Below are 15,199 nucleotides of genomic sequence, written 5' to 3'. Positions count from 1 at the left end.
TTTTCATTACAAATATCAAACTTTTAGCTCTAGCATTTGATATAATACCAAATGTTACCAAATTTAGTACAATTTCCAAAACTACATCCATATCTCAATCCTATACTCCAACAGTAATCCTAGTTCCATATTTCACATTTCCAGTTCTATACGTTCACCTAAATCCATATTGTACCAAATTTAGTACAGTTTAGTACTTTTCGTAGACATAAGTACAAACTTCAACTTCAAAACTGCCTCCATATCTCAATCTTACACTCTAACAGTACTCATAAATTCAAATTTCAGGTTTATAGCTCTATCCGTTCATCTGAATCAATCAATCAAGTACCCTCATTTCGAATTTCAGAATTCTAGCTCTACCGGTTCGCCAAATACAAATAGTACCATATTTAGTACCTTTTAGTACTTTAAGTACCGTTCTAGTTCGAATTTCGGCCTAGAGTTTGATTACAATTTATAATGGACAGACGGACGGACGGACACACATCTCAAAATCGCTTTATCTCGTCGAGATATGAAGATTGGGGGTCTCCGACAAATATTTCGCGGTGTTACATGATTTTTTCCCAAAACAAACTTATAATACCCTTTCCACATAGTGGTGTAGGGTGTAATAATAGAGCTTTGTATATCCAAAACTGAACAGATTTTTTTCCAAAATAAGTATCGTTTGTCCTTTGCCCAAAAAATTATCTTCCCCAGCTTTTATTTCAATCGGGCAATAAATGCGACCTGTACTTTGATTACAAAAATATATGGACAGACGGACGGACATGCACAAACGGTTTCAGAAAGTGATTCTATGTATATACCTAAAAGGAACTATGGGTCTATCTCGCTTCCTTTTGCATTTCACATACAAATGTACAAGGACATAAAAGTGAAGAGTATGAAAACTAAGAACGTCGTTATGTTCAGTCGGGCCGAACTTTGTTTACCCTGAATTGAAGTAAACAGGAACAATTAGTTTCCTTTCGTTTATAAATGTACTAAACTCTTCCTCTCAAATTTGATAAAAAAAAAACTCGAAGTACGTAAAATTTGGCAATACCGGCTAGACTTAAACCTATCTTCTGAGAACAAAAAATTCCAATTAACAGCCGATTCGCAAGAAAAATTTGGCTTAAATAAATAGGGGCTACCTCATATTTTTGAATTGCATGGTGCTCTTGAACCAACTTTAAATGAAAAGGAGCTTAAACCTGGGAAGTTTTTGAGGATTCTGAAACTATAATGTTCATAGATGAAAAAATATAAAATAAATCGCGATCAAATTTCACATTTTTAGGGTTTTTAGGTTTTCACTATTTTGTTTGGAAACCGCAAGTCCTGCCGAAATGCGATTAGAAAATATTTTAGCTGTGAAAATTCTCTACAAGATTGACCTTTAAGATATTTCCGTAGGTTTTACCGTGTTTGATATATAGAAGTTCAAATTGGGACAATGCACTTTAGTTCCATTTTGATAGGGCTTGCTGTTACCCAACAAAATAATGAACTCCAAAAAATGTGAACTTTGACGGCGATTCTTTTATTTATTTAAAAAGCGCTCCGGAATATTTTTATTTATCTCATCTAGGAACATTGTAGGTTCAGAATCCGTTAAAACTTCCCAGGTGTAAGCTCCTATCATTTGAAATTGGTTCAAGAGTACCGCGAATGATGATTTGTGCATTTGTATGTAAAATGTTATGTACTTTGGAATACTGTTGCTAAAACTTTCAAAATAAGGAAAATCGGGACCGTTACCGAGAAAATTCTGGAGAAAAATGTTGTAACTCCAACGAAGACTAAATACAAAATGTTAGTCATTCCGGTTTGATATTGAGGCCACAACCTTTAGAATGCCAAACATCGGAAGGTACCTTTCTACAAATTTCAGGTGGAAAGTGTTATACCCCCAATAAAGACTTAATACCAAATTTCAGACATTTCGGTGGGTAGTTGAGGCCACAACCTTAAAAACACAGAAAATCGGGAGGTATCGTTCAATGGGAGCTTTATGAATTATAGAACTAATAATTTTTTGGGTGCGGGGGTGTTTGCTGAGTCCCCTGTGCCACACCCCCTGCGTTCTTCCCAGATGACATGGTATATCTCGCAATTTGATATTGGTTTAAGATTAACTCCGTTCAACAGTTTTCGTGGCTAAAACCCAAATCGAATTTAGTTGTCGGAAGACCGTTCATTATCTTTGGAAAAAAAAACATTTGGGATACAGACCTGAATGTTGTAGGCGAGTTTTACTACTACGTTGAAGTCGGCGATTACTACATTAAATTTTTCGGTTTTATTGATTTATAGACAAATTTATTTTAAGGAGTTCTAAGTTATAATCCAACGTTATGTATAATCATCTGTTTCTAATTTATCTTTAAATATTCTAAATGGTTAATTTAATTAATCAAATGTAAGTCCTATTGGAATTCATTTATTTTCATTTTATGTCGTAATAACTAACTAATATATTAATGAACACATCGGGCATATGCTATCCCACATACATACATATGTACATTGTACAAGTACATGCGTGCACACTGTGCACGAAATAAATATATGTAGGTATTCTAATGAACGAACACTTCAAGTAAAGAACTTCTGCAAGTAATGCCCTTACCCATTAATAAATGACAAATTTCAACTATTTCGGTTTGATAATGTGGCTAAAATCTTTAAAATTCCCAAAAATCTATATGAGTGAGTGATTGACATATCATCGCCCAGAAGAAAAGGCTGAAGCTAGAATCTTGGAATTTTGGAAATTCGTACTTACATATGTATACGAAAAGTACTAAATAGTACAGAATTTGGAACAATTTAAATTTGGATGAACGGGTAGAGATGAAATCCTGAAATATTCCATTAAGATAACTGTTGTAGTGTAGGATTTGGGAATTCGTTCTTTGGAACTAAGATTTCTGTTGAAGTGTAGAATGTGATACAGCTGGAATACTGAAATTTGGAATTAAAGGGGTTTCAACACGGTCTGCTTTTTACATATATATGCATAGCAGCTGTCACTTTTTCTCGCCCATATGCAATTCCTTCTGTACCTCAAAATTTTGTTTTTCATTCGTATTCTGTTGTTTTCGTTATTTATATTGCGTACAAACGAAACATCTGTTTATGCACTTTCATACGGGCAAAATGTGCGTCATCGAAGTAATGGTTTTAGACCACAAGTATATGGATTTGGTCCATATCGTGACATTCCTTCGATCCACTCCTTCGGGTACCTCCCACACAACATTTCGGAAAATTCAGTTTAGGACCTGCTCTCGAATCGCTTTGGATTTTGTTGTAGCAACTTGTATTCACTGCCCCCCATACGACCGTACAAGTTTCATCAGGGGCAAGTCCATACTTCCTGAGAAAATAGCCTGAAAGGTGCAAAAAACCCCTATGACACCGTGTGTATTGGTTGGAGCGTAAGATAACTCTCGAATGGATCTGCCGTTTCGGTCCATGGGAGGATAGACATATTAGGATGTGTAAAGTATGGACCAAATTGTTCACTCCCTTCAAGAGTTATCGTGCGCACTATTTCTGGACAAAATATTACGAAAGCCAAATTGTGGACCGAATCGGCACATCCGTTCGAGGTTATTTGCGCTCAAACCACTACATACGGTGTCATAGGGATTTTTTTCCAGGTTTCAGGCTATTTTCTCAGGAAGTATGGACTTCCTCTAGATGAAACTTGCACCGTCGCACAATGGTTCAGGAATCGATTTTCCTGGCCAAAAATCTAAATTTTGTTTTGTCAAAGATATTTAATTTCTATATAGGATTCGATAGTAAACATATTGAAACTAAGGAAACCAAAAAATTAGGCCCAAATATTAGAAACACGCCCACACCTTCCAATATTTGGGCCTAATTTTTTGGTGCCCCTAAAGACGAGCATTTTCCCCATTTTTGGGAAATACGTAATTTTTGCAAATTTCTGGAGAAAGACGAAGCTATTTCTCTGAAACTATAACAGTTATTGTGTTCATTGTTTTTTTAAGGTAGGTAGGATTGTGGCCTTTAAAAATCGTTTTAGTAGATTACCGTAGCGTTTCCACAACATGATCTATTTTATTTTTCCTCGGGTACTAAATTTTATGAAATTCCAAATTTAGTGGACTAGAACAAATTTTTGAAAAAAAAAAAAATTTGACATTTTTTCGAATTTTTTTTGTAGTTTTCTTTTTTTTGTATTTATTTTGTTTATTTGTTGGTGTTTGACCATCTTTAATACATAGGAAGATATAAAAACCACAAAAACACTCATATTTTGATGAAAAATAGTTAAAAAACTCAAAAGTTTAACTTTGACCTTGAATTTCTCTGCAACCACCAGACCGAATTATAATTCGTCTGAAAGCTGATTGTGTACAAAAAAAGAATTATGAACATATCTCTATCCATTCAAAAGTTACAGAATTTTGACCAGGAAAAAACGATTCTGAACCACTGTGCGTCGTCGTATAGGTGGCGGTGAATACAAGTTGTTACAACAAAAAACGAAGCGATTCGAGACCAGGCCGATTGAACCATATTAGAACCTCACCCTCCTCTTGTAGAATTTTTACGATGTACAAAGTATGGACCAAATCGGTTACTCCCTTCAAGAGTTATCGTGAGCACAAATTTTGCGACAATCTTTGAACATTTGTGGGGGATGTACCAGAAGGAGTGGACCTATATGGCCCAACTTAAATCAAATCTGGACAAAGTATTTCGATACCCAAAATTTGAACCGAATCGATTGATCCGTTCGAGAGTTATCGTGCGCACCAGCCAGACAGACAGACGAACATTGCTAGATCTACTCAAAATTGTCTGAAACAGATATCGTACAAACATACTTGGGGTCTAAAACCATTATTTCGATGAGGCACATTTTTGGTCGTATCAAAGTGTAAATACCATCTTTATCCTAAAGGCTGAGGGTATAAAAATTACAACAGCATCCATACACTGTGAGAAATAAAACAATGTCTACGTCATGAAGGTTGGAGCTATAGTATTCATCTTATTTGCAAAAATACGAAGCAAATATGAAGGAAAATTAAAAATCGTATTATACTAATTTTATTTTTTTATGGTTTTATAAGAAAAAATGTTTGAGTTCTTCGTTTTATTCGTCAAAATTTTGCTCAATAGTGAAGATATTCCGTTTCAAACAAATGATGGCTTATAGTTTTCCTCTTAACGAACATTTTTAGATCATTATATAAAATCAGAAGGATTTTCAATTTTGACATAAAATTAAAATAAAGTTATGTTGAATATTACTACACCTGAAACTCATATAAACCGTACAATAGTGGAGATGACATGGTGCGCAAATGAATCAATCCTTTTATTTGATATACGCTTTGTGATATAGTTTTGTCGACCACGGAGTAGCATCAGTTGCATATTAGGCTGCAAAACAAACAGTAAAATGACCATCATTTCCACGAAGTACATTTACATTTAATGCGCATCCGATTCCAATGATCACCATAAAAAAATACATTTTTCTATGTCAGTATGTCAGTGCAATCCATCTAGGACCGTGGATGTAGCATTGCACATAATTTTTAGAAAAATGCTATTACATCTCCGGATTCGCGAAAGGTTTTAAATATCTGTTTTCGCACATTTTAAGCAGGCGTACCGCTCATACATACATATCAAAAACGCATTTCAATACGCGATATTGTCAAAAACATTTTTTGCAGATTTTCGAAATTTGAGGGGTATCATATCAAACGATCAGACGAGTACTACAGTAACATAATAAGCTTTTAAAGAAATCCGGATTCGCGTCCCTATTAGAGCAAAAATTAAAAAAAAAAAACAAGTGAGCAAAGGCTATAGTCGGGATGGGACCGACCACCACTACCCCTGTGCGTAAGCTTTTCACTGCTAAACATTTCTTTTAGGGAATATAATCCGACTACCACCAAAAATAATATGCCTCTTTCTCTCTGGGACCCCCAGAAGCAACCAAAATTTCGTGACCATCCGATAAAAATTACGACCTGTGGCTTGATTGCAAAAAATGGAAGAATTGGATGCATTACCCACTATTGTGGTATCTCCCTTGTTTGACCAATCCGGAATATAATCCGACTACCACCACAAATAATATGCCTCTTTCTCTCTGGGACCCCCATAAGCAACCAAAATTTCGTGACCATCCGATAAAAATTTCGACCTGTGGCTTGATTGCAAAAAATGGAAGAATTGGATGCATTACCCACTATTGTGGTATCTCCCTTGTTTGACCACCTTCGCCAACCTGCTTTACACCAATGTAAAGGTAATATTTTCTTCTTCCATTGACAGGTTTTGCCGTTGGAATACCACTACTAGAAGCCGATATATTGACAAAGAATAAAACTTTGAATTTGTCTCCAAACGAGTTTTTCCCCATTCCGACCCCTAAATATTATACGACTATCACCAAAATCAATAGGCTTCTTCCTCTGTGGGGCCCCCATCTACCCCAAAAATTTTGTCACTATCCGATCAAAATTCCAACTTGGAGCGTAATTACAAAAAATGGAAAAATTGGGTTTATTACTGAATTTTGCAATATCTCGGTTTGCTCACTTACGCCAACATACTTTTCATCAATATAAACGAGATCTTTTCTTCTTCCATTGACGGGTATTCCTTTTGGAATACTCCAACCAGAAGCGGAGATATTCGCATAAGAAAAAAACGTTGACTTTCCTCCACATAAGCTTTTCGCTTATTCCGACTCCTGAATATTATCCGACCATCACCAAACTAAATACGCTTCTTCCTCTGTGGGACCCGCATCCACTCCCAAAAAATTCGTGTCGATCCGATCAAAATTGCGACCTGTAGCGTGATTACAAACAAATCAGAAAATGGGATGCATTACCGACTATTGCCAGATCTCTGTTGTTTGAGCAGCTACAACTACTTTCCTTGCCTAGTTTTGCTTTTGATATACCTCTTAAAGAAACAGAGATATTGGCTTTGAAATAAAATGTTGACTTTTCTCCAAATAAGTGTTTGCCCATTCCGACCCCTAACTATTACCGGACCATCACCAAAATCAATAGGCTTCTTTATCTCTGAGACCCCCATTAACCCTCAAATCAAAATTGCGACCTATAGCGTGATTTCCAAAAAAATAGAAAAATAGGATGTGTTACCGACTATTGCGATATCTCCGTCATTTGGTTACCTACGCCGACCTAGTTTGCATCATTGTAAAGACGGGATCTTCTACTTTCATAGTCAGGCTTAGCTTTTGGAAAGTTTACAACTAAAGCAATCATATTCGTCAATATAATTTAAATCGCAAAAATGAAAATTGGCGTTTTATTTGCTACTATTGTGATATCTTCGTTGTTTTATCACCTAGGATTTGGAAGCACCTACTTTACATAATTAGAAAGGTGATATTTTCTACTTTAATTGTCAGGTTTTGCTTTTGGTATACCCCATATAGAAGCTGAGATATTCGCTTTGGAAAAAAACGTTGTCTTTTTATCCACCTAAGTTTTTTGCCCTTTCCGACCCCTAAATATATCCAACCATCACCGAAATCAATAGGCTTCTTCCCCTCCGGGACCCCCATCAACATGCAAAATTTCCTGACGATCCGATCAAAATTGAGACCTGTAGCGTGATTACAAAGTTTAGATGGACAGACGGACGGACTGACGGACGGACACACATAGCCAGATCGACTCAGCTCGTCGAGACATTCATTTTGGTATATATAAGTATGGGTCTACGACCATTATTTCGATGCGTTACAAACTTTTTGGGCAAAACCAACTTATAATACCCTCCCCACATAGTGGTGTAGGGTATAAAAACCGATTTTTCAGTCTTCAAAATGTCAGCATCCGTTTGAGGTTCATACAGTGGATATATGTATTAAAAAATCTCATCTCTGAAGTGTATTCTTTAATTTCTTCTGCATCGTACTTTGTAAAATTTTATAAAAATCTATCAAACGAAGAACAAATTTGTTTCGCTCGACAATTAAAAACCGCTAACATAATAAATAGTTTTTTTTAATGGATAACACGTGTAAAGGTATGTAAATTAATATTCTGATTAAGAATTAAAAGATGTTATATTTGGTAAGGAATATTTGATGTAGACCTGTGGTGTACTTTTTGTGTAGTTTATATTGTAGTTTATATGGTTTTTGGAATAGAACTCTCGGTATTGCGACGTATTGGCGAAACTATATATATGTGGTAGAAGATAATAGTGAGTACTATATGTGTAGAAAATTTTATCCCCGTAAACTTGTAGAAAAATACTTACAAATAGCGTGATACTTAAAAATTTGGACATTTTTAAATATTGGGCTGGGCCGGGAGTGGGACTTGTCAATATGACACAAGTCGCGAAATTGTATAGTTACCTTAATCGAGTTATACCAAGCATTGAAATCTTTTATGTTCAAGATCTCATAAGTTAGTAATTGGGACTACAAAAACCTACTAAATTTAAAAATCTTGACATGTAATTATAAAGTATTCAAAAATTGAACGCGATCGCGGTATTCTACTTCCAAATCATCAATTAATGGTGGAGGTCACAATTACTTGTGTATTGTATTCCAATACGTCAAATGATCTCTGAGATTTCGCGTTTGGCTAAAACCCGTTGTGGGGGAGGTCCCCCGCCCCCTGAATTTTTCGGTATAAAAACTACCTTACGATCTATTCTAAGACCTACAGAATCTACAGTCAAAATTTTGTTTTTTTCGGAGAATTTATATTTCGAACATTATGGCAGACCTGAATAATTTACTATATTTATGTAGATGTATATACATGAACCGATCAGAACCAAGTTTTCTGGATGCGATTCTTAATTGATCAGGATGTACCATATCAAATTTTCAAGTCATCGGATGCAAATTGTGACCTTAGTGCTGCTAAGGTCCTTCCAAATTTTGCAGATATATTTTTATGCTATAAACATCAGTACGAAATTTGACAGGTCCAGCAGCTTCCAGTGACTTGTTGCCTCAAAAACATGTCATTGGGCCCATAGTGCATTGTGTTGTTAAGCCACTAAATGGAAATGATACAAAAAACTCGTATCCTTTAACCTTAGCAGTGAATAGATGGGAGGTCTTCCACAGGGGGGAGAAAAAGGACGGTACTCTGCTTTTGGTGGGGATCGACGATCTCTCACTAGCCGGGCTTGCCAAGACTAAGGGCAAGGCGTATTTCGTCTCGAAATCAGTCTACTTCAGGATTAGAAAGGCAAAGATAGGTGAGGAGGACAATCCCAAACCTAACAACTAGGAGGTCAACCCCAAAAAAAAAAACAAAGGAAGGAGGAACAGATAATATCAGCGATTTCCAAGAAGCAAACTTATTGGAGGACACATTAATGAGGTCATCCAACAACCTCCATCGGAGAGAAACAGCAACACTAGCCCTAATGGTTTGGTCCAAGAAACGTGCACCATAAAAACATGGTTTCTGAACTGAACCATGTAAACTATCAACTATTTACGCAAACACGGTATCTCGACCGAGAAACTGCATCATATACCACTAATACTTATGCTTTCTTTTTTCTCCAGAGTTGTCATTGTCGGGCATCACAGTATTGAAGCAGGGGAATGGGAATATGACGACATTACCTACGTGAAGTAGTACACCATATAGAGACAACCTTCGAAATGAAGATGTATACTCGCTTCGAAATGAAGATGTACACTCGCTGTATGCATCGATATCGAAGGCGCTTTTACTCTTCAGATGAGTTTCAAGTAAACAGTGCCCTAAGGAACTGGATTAACCACATTATTAGGAATAGATGGATAAGTTGTGGGCTATATGACGTCAAAATTAGGGGCAAAGTCGGAAAAGGGACGCCACAGGGAGGGATCCTATCTCTGTTGTGGCTTACTACCAAAATTTCGGTCTGAAAATGTAGCTAAAACGTCAAAATACCGTAAATCGGGGGGTACCCTTACATGGGGGCTATACCAAAACGTCGACCTATGTCCACAAGTTTCGTTATATAAGTTTATTGACACCTTAGAACCCTAAATGTCAAATTATATCTAAATCGGTCTGAAAATGTAGCTAAAAACGTCAAAATGCCGTAAATCGGGGGGTACCTTTATATGGAGGCTATACCAAAACGTGGACCTATGTTCACAAGTTTGTTATATAAGTTTATTGACACTTAAGAACTCTAAATGTCAAATTATAGCTAAATCGGTCTGAAAATGTAGCTAAAAACGTCAAAATACCGTAAATCGGGGGGTACCGTTATATGGGGGCTATACCAAAACGTGGACCTATGTCCACAAGTTTTGTTATATAAGTTTATTGACACTTAAGACCCCTAAATGTCAAATTATAGCTAAATCGGTCTGAAAATGTAGCTAAAAACGTCAAAATACCGTAAATCGGGGGGTACCGTTATATGGGGGCTATACCAAAACGTGGACCGATATAGCCCATCATCAAACTTGACCTGCCTGCAAACAAAAGAAGCCTTTTCCCAAAATTTCAGCGTCATATCTCTATTTTTGTGGATGCTAGAGTGATTACCACAGACGGACGTGCACAGATCGACTCAGAATTTTACCCTGATCAAGAATATACATACTTTATAGGGTCGCAAATGAGTATTTCAATGCGTTACAAACGGAAAAACAAACTTAATATACCCTCCATACTATGATGGAGGGTATAAAAACTTATATATCAAAAATCAGTACTTCTATAGAAGTATTTAATATATTGATTCAAAGATGGAAAATTTTTTGTCACTATGATCCATGTGATTTTCAATATTCCACATTTGTGTCATACAACAAAAATTCCTTTTTTAAACAAATCTCTATAACTATACTATTCCACTACATATTCCTCTATATATTTGCAAATATGTTCTATATACAATTATTAATATTACAAGACAAAAATTAATATTTTTTATTTAGTCAGCTCCACGTAGATGTGACGCAAAACATTAAAATACGATTATCTCAAAACGGGCAGGTGGCGTATGAAAAAAACGGGTCTTAATTGATAAATTGAAACACAAATTTTTGATAATCTGTCTTGACAGGGTTAACGAGTACAAAATTCTACCTCACTAGCCAAAATAGCAAAGTCGTATGTTGTTTACTTTTTGTGTAGCACAGTCTTAAAATTGAACATATTTTTAAAATTTAAGAAACAGGTGAAAAGTATTAATTTTTGCTGCTTTTAAATCGCCATAACGTAGTTTTTGCTACATAAACTTAGCATTTTCAAAATGGATATTTCAAACAGAGGTAATTCTTAATATTTTAGAAAAAAATTGTTCTGAAAATGTCTTGTAGAAATGTGTTTAAAAAATGTGTCCAGATTTTGCATAATTTTGAAATGTATTGGAGTATAAAAAAAGAGTGTCCAGAAGGCCGTGAGAATTTTTTTTGTATTTTTCTCTTAATTGTTGTCTTTGATATTGCGCAAACAAAACTTACGTCTTGCTTGCGCATTTTGAGTCATGCAAAAAATTGTGGAAATAACCTTGGGTCAACTTTTAGAATTTTGGGGATTTTTGTCTTCATTTTCTCTGTTATTGTTGTATAGTATGTCGTGTTTTGTCTTAATGTCTGTATTCATCCGACATAAGAAAACGTGTACACGTCCACCATTATGTTATAGGTACTATATAATGATTTATATGAGATGATGGCGATGCACAAGGGATGAAAACTGTCGTTACATGGTGATATGGTACAAAATTCTAAATCTCTAACCAAAATGTGAAGATCATATATTGTTATTTCTACAGTTGCACTCTGTTTAAGCTAAAGAATTTTTAATAATTTAAAGAGCAGCATAAAAAATTATTTTTTTTAGTGTATAAAGTGTAGTATTTTTTTACGCATCAAAAGTTGCCATTTTAGAATGAAATTGTCAACTTCAGGTAGATATTAGAATCTTAGAAATTATATTTATGGCAAAAAATGTTTAGAAATATATTAAAAATTTATTTAAAATGTATCTATTTTATTTTTATTTTTGAAAAGTATTTAGAGTTAAACAAGTTAGAAAATGCTATGGTCGGTACGGGGCCGACTACGAGTATGTGATACCCCACACCACTACATCTGTGCATTACCTTTTCACTCGAAAACATTTCTTTTAGGGAGATACGAAAGTTTTCACCTATCTGCCTTTTATATCAAACTAGCAAAATGCCCGCTACTTCGTATGCGGAAAGACATAAAAAAACAAATATACAATATATAATATGGAAATGACAAACACTGAAAATTTGGTCGCACTAATACCAATTTTAATAAATATTTATTTTTATCTTAGTACTGTACGTACCCCTTAAGTTCGATTTTCAAAAAGATCAGCCGTATCTCACCCTTACACATTAACAGCGAGATCAACGTTGCACACCAATACACACCCTAACTCCAAAAAATAAAAATTCCAGCACTGTCCCTACACCCAAAAACAAATTGAGTACCATTAAGTAATTTTCGTATACTTATGGTACGTATTTCGATGACATATCTCAGCCATACACGGACATTAATACAAAATAATTACAGTAAATTCCATAATAATTACAGATCTCAAGATTCCAGCAATATCCGTTCGTCCAATTCCAAATTGTACCAAACTTAGTATCAAGACGAACTCTTCGTACCCATAAGTAAGATTTTCCAAAACTACCTCAATCCTTCACTTTAGTAGTAATCTTACTTCAAAATTTCAGGATTCAAACTCTATCCGTTAAACCAAATTAAAATTGTACTAAATTTAGAACAATTTATAACTTTCGTACCAATTTTCAAAACTTCCTCAACGCAACAGGGCTACAATAATCATACTTTCAAATTGCAGGATTCCACCGCTATCCGTTCACCTACATACAAATTGTACTAAATTTAGTACCATTTAGTGCTTTTCGTAACCATAAGTTTGCTTTTTCAAAACAATCTGAATCCTACTCTTCGACTGTAATCGTAATTCCAAATTTCAGGATTCCAGCTCTATTAATTCACCCGAATCCAAATTGTATCAAATTTAGTACAATTTCTTTCCCAAACAAAAATTTCAGGATTCCAGCTCTACCCGTTCACCCAAATCCATATTGTACCATATTTAGTACCATTTAGTACTTCTCTTACCCATACGTACGACTTTTCAAAATTTCCTCAATACTACACTCCTACAGTTTACTAAAATTCAAATTGTACCAAATTTAGTGCTTTCTGTACCCATAAGTACGAATTTCCAAAACTACCTCAATTCTACTTCCGGCAGTAATCATAGTTCCAAATTTCAGAATTCCAGCTCTATCCGTTCATCCAAATCCAAATTGTACCAAATGTAGTACTTTTCGTACGGTACGAATTTCCAAAACTATCTCAATCCTACACCCCTACAGTAATCTTAATTCAAAACTTTAGGATTCCAGCTCTATCCGTTCACCCAAATCCAAATTTAGTACTGCTCGTAATCATAAATACGAACTTCCAAAACCATTTCCTTATTTCAACGCCATTTCCCAACCTTGATTCCCATACCAAATTTTAAGATTCTAGCTTTATCCATTAAAAATATGCAATTGGTACCAAATTTAGAAACTTTTAGTACTTTTCGTACACTTATAGGTCGAGCTTCTAAATATCCTTTGGTATATCTTCCTAACTCTCCATCAGTGACCATTCGTTCAAAATTTCAGATTTCTAGCTCTTCGCGTTTGCCTAATACAATGGATTCCATATTTAGTACACTTTAGCACTTTTCATACCTTTCTACGACGAATTTCCAAAAACCCCTTTACACAAAAACAAATTATACCAAATTCTGTACAATTCGATTTTCCAAAACAACCTTAATACTTCACTTCAACAGTAACCATAATTCCAAATAACAGGATTCCAGCGCTAACCGTGCACTCAAATACAAGTTGTACCATTTGGTACATTTCGTACCCATAAGTACGAATTTCAAAAACTACTTCCATCTCAATCCAATACTCCAACAGCAGTCTGACCAAATTCCAGGATTCCAGCTCTATCCGTTCCCCCAAATCCAAATTGTACCACAGGTAGTACCACTTAGTACTTTTCGTACCCTTACTACCTCAGTCATACACTCCAATAGTAATCCTAATTTCAAATTTCAGGACTCAAACACTATCCGTCACCCAAATCCAAATTCTACCTCTATAGCCTACCGCGAACGGGTTGCAAATTCTAACTCTTTCCGTTTACAAAAATTCATACTTTAAATTAAAATAAATAAAATAAATAAAATTAAAATACTTAAAATTCAGGATTCCAGTTCTATCCGTTCACCCAAATCCAAATTGTAATAAATTTAGTACCATTTAGTACTTTTCGTACACATAAATACGAATTTCCAAAATTTCCCCAATCCTATGCTCCAACAGTAATCTCAATTTCAAATTTCAGGATTCCAGCTCTGTCCCTATGTACGAATTTCCAAAACTTCCACAATACTAAACTCCACCAGTAATCTCAGTTCCAAATTTAGAGATTCCAGCGCTATCCGTTCACCCAAATCACCATAATACAAAATTTAGTTCCATTTAGTACTTTTCGTACACATAAGTACTAATTTCCAAAACCACCCTCATATCTCAATCCTACACTTCAACAGTAATATTAATTCCAAATTTCAGGTTTCCAGCTCTATCCGTTCATTCAAATCCAAATAGTACCATTTAGTACTTTCCGTACCCATAAGTACGAATTTTCAAAACTACCTCAATCCTACACCCCACCAGTAATCTCAATTCCAAATTTCGAGATTCCAGCTATTACCCGTTCACCCAAATCCCCATTGTATCAAATTTAGTACTTTTCATACACATAAGTACGAATTTCCAAAAGTTCTTAAATCCTACACTCCAACAGTAATCTCAATTCCAAATATCAGGATTCCAGCTCTATCCGTTCACCCAAATTCCTATTGTACCAAATTTAGTACTATTTAGTACTTTTCGTACACATAAGCACGAATTTCCAAAACTACCCTCATATCTCAATCCTACACTACAACAGTAACCTTAATTCCAAATTTCAGGTTTCCAGCTCTTTACGTTCACCCAAATCTAAATTGTACTAAATTTAGTACCATTTAGTACTTTTCGTACACATGATTGGTAATTTTCCAAACCATTTCCTTTTAGAAGCACC

This window comes from Musca autumnalis, unplaced genomic scaffold, assembly GCF_047663935.1.
Source record: "Musca autumnalis isolate F117 unplaced genomic scaffold, ASM4766393v1 scaffold_4, whole genome shotgun sequence".
NCBI classification, from domain to species: Eukaryota; Metazoa; Arthropoda; class Insecta; order Diptera; family Muscidae; genus Musca; species Musca autumnalis.
This window is presented reverse-complemented; position numbering follows the sequence as displayed.